At 41.7% G+C, this 18524-nt stretch overlaps 1 protein-coding gene and 1 long non-coding RNA gene across 3 annotated transcripts in view; both read left to right on the top strand.

Annotated features, from left to right (window-relative positions):
* The first annotated feature begins 1926 nt into the window (after positions 1-1926).
* LOC120865776 lies at positions 1927-6637 on the top strand. Its single transcript, XR_005721505.1, has 3 exons — positions 1927-1962; positions 3826-3829; positions 6569-6637. It is a non-coding gene; the product is annotated as an uncharacterized LOC120865776 (long non-coding RNA).
* A 2474-nt stretch (positions 6638-9111) lies between these two features.
* The window catches only part of SLC7A2 (solute carrier family 7 member 2), a 70319-nt gene continuing 60906 nt past the window's right edge, over positions 9112-18524 (top strand). For both annotated transcript variants that reach the window (XM_040243149.1, XM_040243150.1), the window contains exon 1: positions 9112-9282. The gene's annotated coding sequence lies outside the window, so the exon portion shown is untranslated. The remainder of the gene's footprint in view (positions 9283-18524) is intronic.

Raw genomic sequence — 18524 nt, 5'->3', positions numbered from 1 at the left:
AGGAAGTCAAGTGGGACTTAGAAAGCTTCACACAAACAAAGCTAGTGGAGGTGATGGAATTCCAGTTGAGCTATTCCAAATCCTGAAAGATGATGCTGTGAAAGTGCTGCACTCAATATGCCAGCAAATTTGGAAAACTCAGCAGTGGCCACAGGACTGGAAAAGGTCAGTTTTCATTCCAATCACAAAGAAAGGCAATGCCAAAGAGTGCTCAAATTACCGCACAATTGCACTCATCTCACACGCTAGTGAAGTAATGCTCAAAATTCTCCAAGCCAGGCTTCAGCAATATGTGAACCGTGAACTTCCAGATGTTCAAGCTGGTTTTAGAAAAGGCAGAGGAACCAGAGATCAAGTTGCCAACATCTGCTGGATCATGGAAAAAGCAAGAGAGTTCCAGAAAAACATCTATTTCTGCTTTATTGACTATGCCAAAGGCTTTGACTATGTGGATCGCAGTAAACTGTGGAAAATTCTGGAAGAGATGGGAATACCAGACCACCTAACCTGCCTCTTGAGAAACCTATATGCAGGTCAGGAAGCAACAGTTAGAACTGGACATGGAACAACAGACTGGTTCCAGATAGGAAAAGGAGTACGTCAAGGCTGTATAGTGTCACCCTGCTTATTTAACTTATATGCAGAGTACATCATGAGAAACACTGGGCTGGAAGAAGCACAAGCGGGAATCAAGATTGCTGGGAGAAATATCAGTAACCTCAGATATGCAGATGACACTACTCTTATGGCAGGAAGTTAAGAAGAACTAAAGAGCCTCTAGATGAAAGTGAAAGAGGAGAGTGAAAAAGTTGGGTTAAAGCTCAACATTCAGAAAACTAAGATCGTGGCATCTGGTCCCATCACTTCAGGGGAAATAGATGGGGAAACAGTGGAAACAGTGTCAGACTTTATTTTGGGGGGCTTCAAAATCACTGCAGATGGTGACTGCAGCCATGAAATTAAAAGACACTTACTTCTTGGAAGAAAAGTTATGACCAACCTAGATAGCATATTAAAAAGCAGAGACACAATATTTTAAAGTAATTAACCTCAAATTAAAATAAATAAATTTATATTTTAAAAAAGAAACATCCAGCTCGAATACATAGAAAAAATATAGCAGAGACATTACTTTGCCAACAAAGGTCCATCTAGTCAAGGCTATGGTTTTTCCAGTGATCATGTATGGATGTGAGAGTTAGACTGTGAAGAAAGCTGAGCGCCGAAGAATTGATGCTTTTGAACTGTGGTGTTGGAGAGTCACTTGGCCTGCATGGAGATCCAACCAGTTCATCCTAAAGGACATCAGTCCTGGGTGTTCATTGGAAGGACTGATGCTGAAGCTGAAACTCCAATACTTTGGCCACCTCATTCGAAGAGTTGACTCACTGGAAAAAATCCTGATGTTGGGAGGGATTGGGGGCAGGAAGAGAAGGGGATCACACAGAATGAGATGGCTGGATGGCATCACTGACTCGATGGACATGAGTTTGAATAAACTCCAGGAGTTGGTGATGGACAGGGAGGCCTGGCGTGCTGCGATTCATGGGGTTGCAAAGAGTCAGAGATGACTGAGCGACTGAACTGAACTGAGCAGTAACATGGGAAAGAACATCAAAAGAAATAGGTGAAAGTAATTATAATGATGTATATTACCCAGCCCAATCAATATACACCAAATAAGATTTCAACATGTTCAGTTCAGTTGAACTCTGCCTATAAGTTAAATAAGCAGGGTGACAATATACAGCCTTGATGTACTCCTTTCCTGATTTGGAACCAGTCTGTTGTTCCATGTCCACTTCTAACTGTTGCTTCTTGACCTGCATACTCGTTTCTCAGGAGGCAGGTCAGGTGGTCTGCCAGGTATAGAGGAGAGGCAAGTATAGAGCCTCTCCATCTTTGGCTGCAAAGAATATAATCAATCTGATTTCGGTGTCAACCATCTGGTGATGTCCACGTGTAGAGTCTTCTCTTGTGTTGTTGGAAGAGGGTATTCATTATGACCAGTGCATGTAGTCAATTTCAACATGCAAACAATGTGAAGAAAACTATGAATGAGTCATTTTTACATGATTTTCATTGTACTGTCTTTGAAATTCAGTGTATGTTTTACTCTTCTCAATTTACATCTCAGTTTAGACTAACCATTACTCAAGTGCCCAAGTGTACATGTGGCAAGTGGACAGCACGGGTCTACATGGTGAGTTGAGATATTCTGATGGAGTCTTTACTACACAGGAGTTTAACTTGATTCTATAAAGGATGATAAGATACCATGAGTTGCTGAGAAGACTTATCTTAACATGATAAGGGTAGAGATAAGAGATCAAGAGAAAGGACTGTTTCTGTAATACGGAACTGATGGAGGAAGAGTAGTAAAACTTTGTAACTGATAAAATATTAAAAAAGTAAAGGAGAGAGGAGTAAATAACAATTTAAGGTTATTACCAGGACAATACATAACTTAAAGAGGACCAGGAGAATAGTAAGAAGGAACTTGGAGAGAGATATCAGTGTAAGGAAGAGATAGATTTTTCTTCAATCATATAATTTCAAGTGCTTGCAAGTTCATCTTCCTGGAGAGTTTGGAGCAAAGATGAAAAGCAAGGTCTTGCAAAGTAGCTTTTGGCAGCTATGTCATCAAGTGGGCTGAGCCTTAAAAATGTATAACAACTAAGATTGTGACAGTGGATGAAGATAAAATGTAGGTATAGGAAGAAAATGAGATTATGAAAGCCAAGGGGAAAAGCAATTTCAACACAGAAAAGGATAGAAAGTAGGAAAGAACTTGAGGGAGTTGAAAACTGAGAACAGTTTCCTGGACAAGGTTAGGAAGCCATCCCTGGAGCAAATGAGAACATTTGGCCAGGCTGGAGAAGGATTTACATCAAGTGAACTCTCTCCTGACTGCCTGGTTTTCAATCCTCTGCATGACAAAATGACTGAAGATGTCTGGGTTAAGAAGTTTGATTTTTCCAGCAGCCACAGTCCCACCAGGAATCCTGGCTGAAGGGAACAGAGACAAGCACAGAACGGGTGGAGCTCTGGGCGATTCTTGATTAATGGCCAATGTAAGGAAAACAAGAAACAAGTCAAGTGGCAGGATGTAGGGAAATTCATAGGGAGAACAGTGCAGGGCTAGAAACCATTGTGCAAGCATTATTTGGTCTTTGTTAAAAAAATAGCAGAGAAACACAAATCATTTGTCTTATAAGGGCTTATTGTATTTTTCTTCAATATTTTACTGCTTACCTTAAGAGATGGGTAAATATGGAATGTGTCCAGTGGAACATTGCCTTTAATTTTTCACATGCTTTTGAAAGGGAAATGGAGAATAATGGTGGCCTGAACGCTGACCCAATACTTTCTTCTCCTTCAAGTCTACTTTTTCAATTATAACAGCACAAGCTTCACTAGCTAGGATCCAACCATTTGAGAAAAAATTGGGGGATTTTAGCTTTTTCTCTGCTGAAATAGCTTGGGGATAATGGAGTCAAAATTAGAACTAATAAGAATCAATTCATTCAGTCCTGACAGTTCAAGTAAATCACTTATTTGTGGACATGCAATTTACTCTTGAGTTGTATTTGGCAACTATAAGAGTACAGGGTGTGGAATTTATTCAGCTAGAAAAGTCCCTTGAAATTCCCAGCAATTTCATAAAACCTTAGGAGTTCAGAAATGCACAGACCTTTGGAAGACAACAACCTCGATTACTCTTCCTGCTGAAAATGACTAAGCTGGATTTTCATTCCTAAACAGGAAGCTTGATGGATGAAAGTGTAAAGTGTTTACAGTACTCCTCATGGGGTGAGGTACAAGGTGGGTAAAAGAATGACTCACCTAGGAAGAAGACAGTTCTCTGTAGCAGGAATAGAGTAGTGTCAAGGTAAATGCAAATGAAGATGTCAAAAGAGCTTAGTCTGTGACAAATGTCTTGTTACTCAATGTTTTGTTACTAAATGTTCTATTCTAATTTCCTGTCTCTCAGTCTTACAAACTCATACTAGATCTGTGGCTCTTCTATTCTTTTTATATCTAAATACATGGTAACAGTTGAGAAATAACCAAAGATGAGATGCAGGGTTTACAGTTAAATAATTTCAAAAGGAAAAAGGAACATGTTAAGTCAAAACTTCTAGTGTGTCAAGATATTCTCAAACATTATGCTTGTTAGAAAAGACTTGTTAATTTTTGCTTAAAGAGGAAATAGCTTTTATTATTCACACACATGGACACATGTATTGTTTCAATATCAAAATCTGATGGGCAGGATTACTCTGTAAACTCAAAGATTCCTCAGTTCAGTTCAGTTCAGTTCAGTCGCTCAGTCGTGTCCGACTCTTTGCGACCCCATGAATTGCAGCACGCCAGGCCTCCCTGTCCATCACCAACACCTGGATTTCACTCAGACTCACGTCCATCGAGTCCGTGATGCCATCCAGCCATCTAATCCTTGGTTGTCCCCTTCTCCTCCTGCCCCCAATCCCTCCCAGCATCAGAGTCTTTTCCAAGGAGTCAACTCTTCGCATGAGGTGTCTGAAGTACTGGAGCTTCAGCTTTAGCATCATTCCTTGCAAACAAATCCCAGGGCTGATCTCCTTCAGAATGGACTGGTTGGATCTCCTTGCAGTATAAGGGACACTCAAGAGTCTTCTCCAACACCACAGTTCAAAAGCATCAATTCTTCGGCACTCAGCCTTCTTCACAGTCCAACTCTCACATCCATACATGACCACAGGAAAAACCATAGCCTTGACTAGACGGACCTTAGTCGGCAAAGTAACGTCTCTGCTTTTGAATATACTATCTAGGTTGGTCATAACTTTTCTTCCAAGGAGTAAGCATCTTTTAATTTCATGGCTGCAGTCACCATCTGCAGTGATTTTGGAGCCCCAAAAAATAAAGTCTGACACTGTTTCTACTGTTTCCCCATCTATTTCCCATGAAGTGATGGGACCAGATGCCATGATCTTCGTTTTTTGAATGTTGAGCTTTAACCCAACTTTTTCACTCTCCACTTTCACTTTCATCAAGAGGCTTTTTAGTTCCTCTTCACTTTCTGCCATAAGGGTGGTGTCATCTGCATATCTGAGGTCGTTGATATTTCTCCCGGCAATCTTGATTCCAGCTTGTGTTTCTTCCAGTCCAGCGTTTCTCATGATGTACTCTGGATATAAGTTAAATAAGCAGGGTGACACTATACAGCCTTGACGTACTCCTTTTCCTATTTGGAACCAGTCTGTTGTTCCATGTCCAGTTCTAACTGTTGCTTCCTGACCTGAATACAGATTTCTCAAGAGGCAGGTTAGGTGGTCTGGTATTCCCATCTCTTCCAGAATTTTCCACAGTTTATTGTGATCCACATAGTCAAAGCCTTTGGCATAGTCAATAAAGCAGAAATAGATGTTTTTCTGGAACTCTCTTGCTTTTTCCATGATCCAGCGGATATTGGCAATTTGATCTCTGGTTCCTCTGCCTTTTCTAAAACCAGCTTGAACATCTGGAAGTTCACGGTTCACGTATTGCTGAAGCCTGCCTTGGAGAATTTTGAGCATTACTTTACTAGCGTGTGAGATGAGTACAATTGTGCAGTAGTTTGAGCATTCTTTGGCATTGCCTTTCTTTGTGATTGGAATGAAAACTGACCTTTTCCAGTCCTGTGGCCACTGCTGAGTTTTCCAAATTTGCTGGCATATTGAGTGCAGCACTTTCACACCACCATCTTTATGGATTTGAAATAGCTCAACTGGAATTCCATCACCTCCACTAGCTTTTTTGTAGTGATGCTTTCTAAGGCCCACTTGACTTCACATTCCAGGATGTCTGGCTCTAGGTGAGTGATCACACAATCGTGATTATCTTGGTCTTGAAGATCTTTTTTGTACAGTTCTCCTGTGTATTCTTGCCACCTCTTCTTAATATCTTCTGCTTCTGTTAGGTCCATACCATTTCTGTTCTTTATCGAGCCCATCTTTGCTTGGAATGTTCTCTTGGTATCTCTAATTTTCTTGAAGAGATCTCTAGTCTTTCGCATTCTGTTCTTTTCCTCTATTTCTTTGCATTGATCACTGAGAAAGGCTCTCTTATCTCTCCTTGCTATTCTTTGGAACTCTGCATTCAGATGCTTCTATCTTTCCTTTTTTCCTTTGCTTTTTGCTTCTCTTCTTTTCACAGCTATTTGTAAGGCCTCCTCAGACAGCCATTTTGCTTTTTTGCATTTCTTTTCCATGGGGATGGTCTTGATCCCTGTCTTCTGTACAATGTCACGAACCTCATTCCACAGTTTATCAGGCACTCTATCTATCAGATCTAGTCCTTTAAATCTATTTCTCACTGTATAATCATGAGGTATTTGATTTAGGTCATACCTGAATGGTCTAGCGGTTTTCCCTACTTTCTTCAAGTTAAGTCTGAATTTGGCAATAAAGAGTTCATGATCTGAGCCACAGTCAGCTCTTGGTCTTGTTTTTGTTGACTGTATAGAGCTTCTCCATCTTTGGCTGCAAAGAATAGAATCAATCTGATTTCGGTGTTGACCATCTGGTGATGTCCATGTGTAGAGTCTTCTCTTGTGTTGTTGGAAGAGGGTGTTTGCTATGACCAGTGTGTTCCCTTGACAAAACTCTATTAGCCTTTGCCCTGCTTCATTCCGTATTCCAAGGCCAAATTTGCCTGTTACCCCAGGTGTTTCTTGACTTCCTACTTTTGCATTCCAGTCCCCTATAATGAAAAGGACATCTTTTTTGGGTGTTAGTTCTAAAAGGTCTTGTGGGTCTTCATAGAACTGTTCAATTTCAGCTTCTTCAGTGTTACTGGTTGGGGAATATACTTCGATTACTGTGATATTGAATGGTTTGCCTTGGAAATGAATAGAGATCATTCTGTCGTTTTTGAGATTGCATCCAAGTACTGCATTTTGGACTCTTTTGTTGACCACAATGGCTACTCCATTTCTTCTAAGGGATTCCTGCCTGCAGTAGTAGATATAATGGTCACCTGAGTTAAATTCACCCATTCCAGGCCATTTTAGTTCGCTGAGTCCTAGAATGTTGATGTTCCCTCTTGCCATCTCCTGTTTGACCACTTCCAATATGCCTTGATTCATGGACCTGACATTCCATGTTCCTATGCAATATTGCTCTTTACAGCATCAGACCTTGCTTCTATCACCAGTCACATCCACTACTGGGTATTGTTTTTGCTTTGGTTCCATCCCTTCATTCTTTCTGGAGTTATTTCTCCACTGATCTCCAGTAGCATATTGGGCACCTACTGACCTGGGGAGTTCCTCTTTCAGTGTCCTATCATTTTGCCTTTTCCTACTGTTCTTGGGGTTCTCAATTCAAGAGTATTGAAGTGGTTTGCATTCCCTTCTCCAGTGGACCACATTCTGTCAGCCCTCTCCACCATGACCCGCCCGTCTTGGGTGGCCCCACACGGCATGGCTTAATTTCATTGAGTTAGACAAGGCTGTGGTCCTAGTGTGATTAGATTGACTAGTTTTCTGTGATTATGGTTTCTGTGTGTCTGCCCTCTGATGCCCTCTTGCAACACCTACCGTCTTACTTGGGTTTCTCTTACCTTGGACGTGGGGTATCTCTCCACGGCTGCTCCAGCAAAATACCCATCGTCCAAGGTAAGGAGCAGCAGGGACTGTCCCCTTTATGGTGTTTAAATAAAAATATATGTGAGAATAATCTCATGAATTAAAAAATAGCAACCTCCATTTTTTAAAAAAGGTACAAAATTTTAGATTGGGTTCCTCCCCTTTAGAAATTAGACAACTTCTCTTGAGTCTTCCTCCCTGTGTACAATGCTTCCTAGCCTTTGTGGGATTGAATGAATTTGGTGTCAGAGCCATGGGTATCATTTTGCTCAAAGTCATTAATCATTATTTGCATAAGGAATCTGTGTTATCCCATAAAAAGTTTATACTAACAGAGTTTCTATTGCTTAGGACATTTACTAGAACAGATAATATGTAGCCATGTTGCTGTTTAGATTTCCAGTTCTTTAATGCAGTTCTTAATGGCTTTATGAGGTGCATGCGCTTTCACTGAGATTTTGTACATGAATCAGTTTCTGCAGTGAAGCCCTAAACCTTTAATCAGGTAATCTTGGGAACACATATCTTAAAGAAATTAAGGCTGGTTTAGAGTATTACATGAAAAATGTACATGTAATGCACCAATTACATGTCGCAAAGAGTTGGACACGACTCAGCAGAGACTCAACAACGCATCAATGTGATTCTGGCACTTTGTCAAAGTGAACATTACTGATAGATGAATAAAGATGTTTACCATGATATTAAGCAAAATACGGTGGATCTTTCCATCAGAATGATAATAACATACACTCACTGTTCAATTCAATCGCAGTGTTTCCTCTTTTAGGATTAAAATTAATAGTTTCACACCGTGTCTTTAATCTTATCCGAGTCTCTGAAAGTAAACAATAGCGCAGTGTGCGAAACCTTAGCTGTGTAACTCTTAGGCTCTTGGAAACAAGCATCGCTTTCTTTTTAGCCCACCCCTAAATCATCCGGACTACCTATTCACTTTACTGGCATTCTCAAAAGAGCAACTAAACACTGCAATAAACAGTTTACGGCCTTTATTGGCGAACTGAAGCTACTTAGCAGCAGCAGTACTAACTGATAAAGCGTGCTCATCTGGGTTCTATGTAGTACGGTCATTGTTTTACGTTGTTATCACTGTTTTCTTATGTACAAATTCTTCTTAGCATAAAAAGTAAATCGGGGACAAAAATCACACTTTAGAGGAACTCTGCTTACACGTAGCCTCGGAGATGCCCCGGAGGCTGGGCCCTCCGGGGAAAGCAGGGATTCACCACCTGGCAGAGCTCGGCGTGCCCGGCTCGCCCGCGCCCACCGCCTGAGCCGGGGGCAGAGCGCTGGCCCACGTGCCCAGCGCTCGTGGCAGCGGACAGACCCGGCGGCGCTGCAACCGTACCCGCCCACCTCGCGGATTGGCCACACGGGCTGGACCGTGCGCGCGCGGGAGGAGGGCTCGGGCGGGGGTCGGCGGGCGCGGGGGAGGGGAAGGAAGGGGGCGGTGCCAGCTGGCCAGGCACCGCCCCCGAGCGGCTACACCCGCGGCGCCCACGTGCCCAGCCCGCTTTCCGCGGCGCCGCAGCCCCGGCGCTTGTCTCCGCGCGGACCGAGCGAGGCGGCAGCCGCTTCTTCAGTCTCCCCGAGTTCCCTCCAGCCGCTCGCCCGCCACCGCCTCCTCGGCGCTGACCTCGCACCGCCCAGTAAGTTGCCAAGTGTCCGGCGGCGCGGAGGGGCCGCCGGCAGGGGCGGCCTGGGCACCGGGGCCTGAGGGGAAGAACCGAGACGGGGGCGTCCCGGGCCGCGTCCAGCTGCGCGCAGCTGCTGGGAGGCCGCGCTCAGGCTCCTCGGAGACGGGGAGTTCCGGCGCCGCGCTCCGGGCTGCGCCTCGACTCGCGCGGTTCCAGGTGCTGGGGAAGCCGGGGGTGGCCTAGCGCGGCGAAGCCGCGGGTCCCCGTGCCCGCTCGGATCTCGGGGGTCCCTGGGCACCCCCCGCCCGGGCGGGACAGCCAGGCCTCGCCGGCTCTACATGCTGACTGGTCCCCTGGAGGCTCTCGGGTTACCGACAGGACCCCTCTCGGAGCTCTGCAAATCCATTCACACCCTGAGCTGCCGGGAACTGGTGGGACAGGTAAAAATGGTCCGTCGTGGTGTCCGTTTGAGGGAGTTTTAAGTATATGGGTGCAGTTTTAAACCCTTTTGAGATGGGCTAGACTCTTTCAAACCTATTTCATGCCGTCTTTAGCCTTGAACTTCAAATACCATTCTTGACGTTTTAGGGACTCACTCAGCCTCCGAGTACCCGAGAACTTTGCAACTTTTCAGAGACCGCATCTTAACAATATTTACAAGAAATCCGCTCTCAGAGTTATGTGAGTCGTTTGAGGTGTAAACTACCCAGATTTCAGGAGTAAAAGTTGTCAGGTATCCGAACTCTCAAATATTTATGCAGAACTGCCTTCAAAACCGTTTAGGTGACTCGTTTACGCCTGGTGATAGGCTTATCTAGTCGTTTCTCAGAAACATTCATCCTTTTAACTGGGGGCTATCCTCAGATTTTATTCAAGCAGAGCTGTCGGAATCCTGGCGGGGACTTGAGATACGAACGTAGTGTGTCTGTGACTTATACCTTAATATTTTTAATTCTTGCTCCAGGCAGTCTTTAAAACTTCTGTCAATTGTCCCCCCTCCCCCCCAGCATGAATAATAATTATTTCTCAGGAAATTATCAACATTGGTGCCTGTGATCTTCTTCTAGAGGATGCACAGGGTAAGAATATGCTAATTTTGTGTTAATAGTTGTTTTCCCTTTTTGTAATATTAAATCCTTTTTTCTTTTAATCGCACTAAAGCTTAACATGAAATGATTTCTCAGTGCAGAAGAACATAAGCATTTTTTAATTTCTCCCCTGAAAAGTTGCTTTATGGCTCCCCTGGATGACTGTGCAAGCCACATTATTTATTAGGGTTTTTCATTTCCTCCCTTGCTCCTCATTTGTTTTCTGTTCTGTGCTTTGAGTAGGGAAACTTCATTACCTTAAGGCACTTTAATCTTTGGGGGTGTGTGACTTGACCTTGGAGACCATGGTGTCTCCAGAGATTCAGTTTGCAGAATCCTTGGCCTCAGTTAACTTATCCTGTCAGTAAAGCCCTTTTGATTCCAAGGTTTCTAATCATTGTCCCTGAATTTAGAGGTTGGAAGGGGAAGAGATGGTAGCTATTGGAGTTCTGTAAGTCTGAAAATACTCTGGAGTTTTTCATCTTGTATGCTCATATGTTTTTATCATTGGGACGTATGTGTCTGAAGGATTTTGAAGTACATGTTTCTTGCTTCCGACTGCAAACCTGCTCACCTTTTCTGAGTGAGGGGTGCCTGGTCTTCTTTCTAGAGTGTCCACTTCATTCTCTTCTCTGTCTGCCTTGGGTCATTTATCATTGTTTCTCCTGGCTCTTCTGGCCAGACATGGAGCCCTTCTATGGCCATTTCTTCTCACTTTTACTCAGAGGTTAAAGCGTCTGCCCTCAAATGCGGGAGACCCCGGTTCGATCCCTGGGTCGGGAAGATCCCCTGGAGAAGGAAACGGCAACCCACTCCAGTATTCTTGCCTGGAGAATCCCATGGAGGAAGGAGCCTGGTAGGCTACAGTCCACGGGGTTGCAGAGTCAGACAGGACTGAGCGACTTCACGTCACTCTCACTTTTAGCCTCAATTTTTCAGATGGACCCTGCCTCTTAATTTTCCTTTGGTGACTTCTCTATTGAGCCTAGTTTCTGTCTTCACTTCTGTTTTATTTGCTTACTGCTCTGTACATCCATATCTATCTCTCTGTACATGTATGTATTTTTAAAGTGTTCAGAGCCATCTGCTGGTTTTATTCTGATGCCCTTCAGTGACCAGCTTTCAGAACAGAACCTTGAAAACACCCTGTAGGTTGCTGTTTGTTTTATTATTTCCCCAAACAGGATATGAATACATTGATTTCATGGACTGGCTACTTATAGGCCACTTACTGCAAATCATACATTTAGATCAAAAGCAACATTTTCAGTTGAGTATATTTCTGCATATTCACATACTTAGTACCAGGTGTCCATTGGGCTATGTTGTGACCCAGCTGAATTTCAAAAAGCTCAGTTAACTAAGATATCAGTGACATGATGCCACTTGTCTAAATGATTTGAAAACTTAAGTGATCAACTCATTCCTACACCTTTATCTGAATATTCAAAACAATGTAGATATAGCCTGGATAAGAAAAAGAACACAATGAAACTGTTCTGTTCATCGTTTTCTGTGGTAGTAGCTTTTCATTTTACAGCCTGACACATAACATGTGCTTCTTATTGCAGAGTGAAAGCCACTGATTTCAGTACTTTAAGAAAGGGTGTTATGTCAGTCTTCAAAGGAAAGTACTGAGTCCCTACTCTGTACGAAGCCTTAGACATCCAAAAGTAACATGTAGCTCCAATTTTGGAGGGATACTACAATCATTTTACATTCTAGAAACTCGCCATTGATGGATTTTAAGAGTAATTTTTAATTTTGTCATTTTATATAAAGTAACAACACCTATAAACAGATGAATTCAGTACTCTCTACACCAGAAAGCAAGCAAGGAACACATTCTCTAAAATATGAAGATGATGCTTCTTACTATTCTGTCATCAAAAGTACATGTGCTTGGTGTTTTTGTTTTATTGGTAGTAACAAATTTGTCCTGACTCTTCTTACATTTTCTTTTCATTGCCTTTCTGGCTAGTTTATAAAATCTGGTATCTGTGGAAATGTTGTCGATGCTGCAGACAAAACCAAAGCAACAGTTGGGGGTTTAGCTCCACCAGGCTCTACCTAGTTGATCAGGCTCTAACTAACTGGCTTAATCAGAACATGATTTATCTTTTAATTTTTTTGTCCAATTTAGTAAAAGCTATTTTATATTTATCTGTGGAAGCAAGCAATATGCTGTTATTTGTCACGTGCTAATGGACTCTTTTAAACTTTCAGCGTTTCTGAGAATAGCCTCTGCTGCCATTAAGTTAGCCTTCTCATTGGTAAGTATAGTCAGTATTGACTTAAGCTTTGAGTTAATGTGTTTTTTGTTTACAAGTCTGGATTTGAACATGTGGGTCACGTCTCTTCTGTTCCTATTTAGAATTTTGCTTTGGATATCTTGCCTCAGAAAAGTCTGGTTCTCTTGTTTTTCTGGGTGTGTATGAATACGAATACTTTGTTGAAAAATCTTGAAGTTTCTTACATCTAAGGTTGATGTGATGACTCAGTGCTGCAAATGTCATGTGTTTAATTTTATGCCATCTCCTTATCCCACTAGAAAAATAAATAAATAAAGCCTACATGCCCACACCTATTCTTGTGCTGCATACTGGCACCTCTGTTCAGAACTTGAGTATTATCTGGGATTTGGCCGTGAGGTGGATGAGATAAGAACATTTTATAACCTTTCTTCCAGGAGCTTGGGGGAAAAAAAAGCCCTGTGTTATATTCATTTTTGGAATAGTTTGTGAACAATACACAACAAAGAATTTTTATGTTCCTTGTTGATTCTTGCTAGTTTTTCCCTCAGTTGTGGGGAAAATTCTTTTCTTTCCTTAGCCGACTCTGGCTTCATCAAAGCTCCCTTAGTCTTCATACATTCATACCTTATACAGGGCTGTTTACACTGTCCAAGCCCACTTCCTTGCAGTGGAGACCTAGTAATCACAGCGGGTAGACCTTGATGTCTCCAGGGATGCTGAATAATACTGTAATTAAGATGCTCCCAGACTTAAACTGTTGCCCATCTTTATTTTTTCCCCAGATTTTACTAGGTATTTCCATTTAATAACATATACTTATCTCTTTAAGAAATCAAATATGACTTTAAGCTCACTTATTGTTCATCCTACTCCTTTGTGGGCAAAAAGATGTTACGTGGGATTTGTAACTTGATTTTAATTAAAAGATAAAAGCTGATGGGTTAGGGTCTTTTCTTGACTTGACTCTGATACCTAGCTGTCATCTGGTAAGTGATGATAATGATGAATAGTTACTATATATTGAATCATAAGGAAAGAATAGGTTCTCTTTGCATGTTCAACTTTATTTATTTACTCCCTCAGTGTGAACTTGGAGCAGATTTTCAGAATGTTCAATTTCTACTTTAAAAAATAACACTAAAATCTCTAGAATTTGAAATATATTTCAGTGTTGGGAGTGGCAAATTATCTCTGTATCACATGCAAAGTTCTTTTTCCCACAGTATGTATATCCTTTGAATTGTTCTTCCCACAATCCTCATTCATCCTGTCTGCTTTCTTTAAAAAAAAAAAAAATGTATCCATTTGGTGGGGATTTTATTTTTGTGAAACTATCATGCAAAATTTATACTTTTTAGCAATTGTATGTGCAACCAAATGACTGAATACTGGTTTGATACATAAGGGATTCCCTTGGAATAGGAAATATGACTTTGATTCTGAGAATATCCTAGAAGATAATCCATTTGGAGTCTTCCACGATCAGAAGTTAGCTAATCCATTTTGGATGAGTATGTGTTACAAATACGTATGGCCCAGCCTGAGAGTCTGTAGAGAAGCAAAGAATAAATCGGTGATTTGGTCCCTGTTCCCTGGGCTTTGACCACCACTGAAGGGTTTATAAGTACACACACAGTGGGAAGAGAGTGAGCCATACACAGAGCTGAAGGTATCAGGTGGAGAGGTCTGTTCTGAACTTCTCTTTTTAACAGTATGTGTTGTGATCCTGACATAGACTGAACGCTCCATGAATTCCAGGTACTATTGTCTTCACCATACAGTTACTATTATTGCTGTTAAAACCACTGTCACTCTTCCTCCAGTTACTCCTTGGTGAAACGTGGGTCACTTAGCCTTGAGTTCTGGTTGAGCATTTATTCACCAAATCATTTGGCAGAATTGCCTGTCATTTATTACCCTGACACTCAAGAAAGTTGTGATGTTTAACTAAAAATTCAAACTATTCTGAGAGGTCTTAGAGGAAAATTAAAACACATAAGAAGATTATGTTTTAGGTGGAAAATTTGAAGAATAAAATCACTCCAAAAGAGCCATCAAGTTAAGAACATGAGATTATCCTAACTTCTCACTTTGACAATTGAGTTGTTCTGTTGGTTAAGCTTGGGGCATTTATGACAAACTTAATGAATTGAAAACCCATAAGAGACCTTGTCAGGAGTATAAGATCACAGGAGGCCTTCAGCCGTTGCTCCCACTTTGCTTCTCCTGAAGGAGTCCCTCTGAAGTCCAGGAAAACAGTCCTTGTCTGCAGTTTGGTGTTGGTGCCAGCTTAGACTGGATGGAGGATTGATGAAAAATGCTGGTAGCTGAAGAGATACTTTTCAGTTCCATGTTAGAGAGGGAAGAGTTCTTTTGTTAAAAGGAAACACATTCAGTTCAGTTCCTGTCATTGACCCGGAAGAAGAAAGAATGTTCTAAAAGAAATTATATACCTGAAAATATATTTATAGTCATCTTTAGCATAGCTCTTGTACTGTACAAGGAGAATTTCTGTGAAGATGGAGCTGGGTACCACTGTTTTACCTTCTGAGTTTCAGACTCTTGTGAATGTACCTTTTCCAAAAAAACATCTGATAATTGTTCTTGAGTGGCAGTGGGTGTGTGTGTGTTGGGGGGGTGAGTGCAGAGAGTTGACTTACATCCTCAAGTCTTTACTTAAAGAAATTTTGGAGTGAATTTGTTTCTCCTTGGAAAAAAATCACTTCACAGAGTTTCTGTTTAATGGACCTCAAATGCTCTGAATTCCTTTAATCATAAGTCTTTGTTTATAGTACACTTGGTCCTGCCTTTATAGGCTCATGTATGTCCAATAAATATTACCCATTTTAGATTGGGTGATGGGTGGAATCTCACTGTATTATAATTTTAAAATAATATATGAATAAATACAATTTTAAATTTCCCCTAAATAAATTAGTAAATAAAGTTTTCACAAATGTGTCCTTTGCGTTTTTCCTTCAAGTGGAGCATATATGTACTGAATGAAATTTTCTTTTCATTCAGAAGGACAGCTTTCTTTAGACAGTGATTTTTTTTTCCTCCTAAAATTCCTTTATATTCACTCTCATAATGTTCCTCATCTTTTGAAGCAAAGGGTACTTATTATTTTTGCAAGGGGCTTATAGTCCACAGGATATTGGCAATTTACTTAGGTGCTTATCCTGATAAAAATCCGCATGAAAACTTCCTGATAGAATGTTCTCTGGGAAAAGCCTGTATCCAAAAATTTCAGACTATGCTGTATAGATTTTTTATCTACTTTAACGATCATATTAAACAACATAATTTTGTACTTGTATTTCCATATGCCAAGTTTTAAGTGGCCTCTTTAATTCTGTTGTGATTTGAGCAATTGTCTGGGAGACATTTTTTTTGTGAGGCTGGGGTGAGCTTTGATATTCCATCGTAAGGGCTCATCAGCATTCTAGAGTGTTTGGGACACATTAGGAATTTACCTTTGTCCCAAGGTAGCCTATGCTAGAAAACAAAGGTAAGTTGACTGTAATTCATCTGGCAAAGTGGGATTGATGTTTCAATTTTTAATTTTTGACATTTTACATTGATCTAGACTTTCAGGAAGGAGTTGATAGGAGTAACAGCCTTCATCCAAGTCTAAAACCTCCTGAGAGTTTTTTCATCCCTTTGAAATCAAGTGGCCCTGCTGAGTGGGGCCTGGTGGGCTGCCGTCTAGGGGGTCGCACAGAGTCGGACACAACTGAAGCGACTTAGCAGCAGCAGCTGAGTTTTTAGTGAATCTCAGCCCTTGGAGTAAGCACTGAGCAGGAGTTGCGTGCTGTGTGCGGATGTGTCTGAAGAGGTGAATGAGGTGGGCAGGGCTCCTACTTTAGTCTCTGTGGAGCTTCATGTGTTCAGAGTTACTGCTTTCCTTTCTTTGGCTTTTTAATCTGTATTACAAGGTTGCTGCTGCTAAGTTGCTTCAGTCGTGTCCGACTCTGTGCGACCCCATAGACAGCAGCCCACCAGGCTAACCCCGTCCCTGGGATTCTCCAGGCAAGAACACTGGAGTGGGTTGCCATTTCCTTCTCCAATGCATGCAAGTGAAAAGTGAAAGTGAAGTCGCTCAGTCCAGCTCTTCACGACCCCATGGACGGCAGCCCACCAGGCTCCTCCATCCAGGGGATTTTCCAGGCAAGATTACTGGAGTGGGGTGCCATTGCCTTCTCCGATTACATAGACATATTTGGAGGAGAAATCCAAGGTCATATTCTGTCTTGTAGAATCGTATTAATGTTTATGATGTGAGGTCCATGCTTTTTATAAGCAGACTCTGAAATATAACTGTGCAACTCCTGAAAGACCAGACAAGTGAATCAGGTGGGAGAACTAAAGCGATTCAGGTTGAAAAAGCAAAGATTACATTAACTTACTGTCTTTTCTACTGAAAGGCTTCATGACAAGTTTCATACAATTTTCATGAACTGTATTTGAACTACTTATAGTTCTTTGATATATGGAGAAGGAACTCTTCCTTTAATATTCTTTTAATTCTGATAATGTTTATACTTCTGTAGAAGAAAGAAGAAAGCACACACATGCATGTGAAATGCCCCTACCCCGTGAGAGTTCAAGAATCCCTGAGTTTCACCAAGTGGACACCTAGGGTTCCTGCAATCCAGACTAAGATCCCTGAAATTCAGAACCCATTTCAGCCCCTGGGAAAACTATCTTAGGAGAGAGCCTTTGGGGCATGATGGGGCATTCTCGGTCATACACTCTCCTCTTATTGATATAGCATTGCTTGTGGCCGCTGAGAAAGGGCTGAGAGGTCAGGGTGGCCGTGGGGAGCTCTGAATTAAAGAGCTTGACAACAACCTGGCGATGGCCATTTCCCATGTGTGCCATGGTGGAAGCAGTTCCCAGAATTTGAAGGCATGCTTTGGACTTTAATTGTCACCAGCACCAAATTCCTTTAGAATCCTCAGAATTCTTCTCTCCAGTTCTCAAATACACAGATATCTGTGGACCAGGACCTATGAACCAGGAAATAAATCTGATTCTAAGTTTAGCTCAGATCATTGATGAGTTATAATCACAAATGGGAAGGAAAAAGAATGGATAATTGGATTTCCCTGGTGACTCAATGGTAAAGAATCTGCCTGCTAATGCAGGAAACACAGGTTTGATCCTTGGTCTGGGAAGATTCCCTAGAGAAGGAAATGGCAACCCACTCCAGTATTCTTGTCTGGAGAACCCCATGGAGCCTGGCATGCTACAGTCCGTGGGGTTGCAGAATTGGACCCGACTTATCAACTGAACAACAGCAACATGAATAATCAGTGCTCTCTTTTCTTATCTAAAATTGTAACACCTTTAGCATGACATTTAAAATCCAACCTTATGGCTCAGTATCATTCTGACATGGATCTTCTTGTGGAAACATCTGGAATTTAATAAAGTTATAGTTTAATAGAACCAAAGAGGTCATAATAAAGACATATCACTGTAGAGCCTTGTTAGTTTTCAAAGTATAAAATAACTGAAAACTTTCACTTGTTATATTTGTCTAATAAGGTGCCTATGGGCTTCCCCGGTGACTCAATGGTAAAGACTCTGCCTGCTAGTGCAGGAGACACAGGAGATGCAGGTTCGATCCCTGCATGGGGAAGATCTCCTGGAGAAGGAAATGGCAACCCACTCCAGTATTCTTGCCTGGGGAATCCCATGGACAGAGGAGTCTGGTGGGCTACAGTCCATGCGGTCACAAAAGTCAGGTACAACTGAGCAATTGAGTGCACGCGCGCACACACACACACACACTCTAAATAGTAGCAAAGCAGAGTGAAGAATTTTTAAGGTGGTTTCTGTATAGAAATGCTTATCTTTTGCAAAACTTGCTTTGTAAGTGGTTCAGGTCATTAATGTTTTGTTG

Source organism: Oryx dammah, unplaced genomic scaffold (assembly GCF_014754425.2).
Source record: "Oryx dammah isolate SB20612 unplaced genomic scaffold, SCBI_Odam_1.1 HiC_scaffold_7, whole genome shotgun sequence".
Classification (NCBI taxonomy): Eukaryota; Metazoa; Chordata; class Mammalia; order Artiodactyla; family Bovidae; genus Oryx; species Oryx dammah.
Note: the sequence above shows the minus strand (reverse complement) of the source record. Positions and strands in the feature narration are given on the sequence as shown.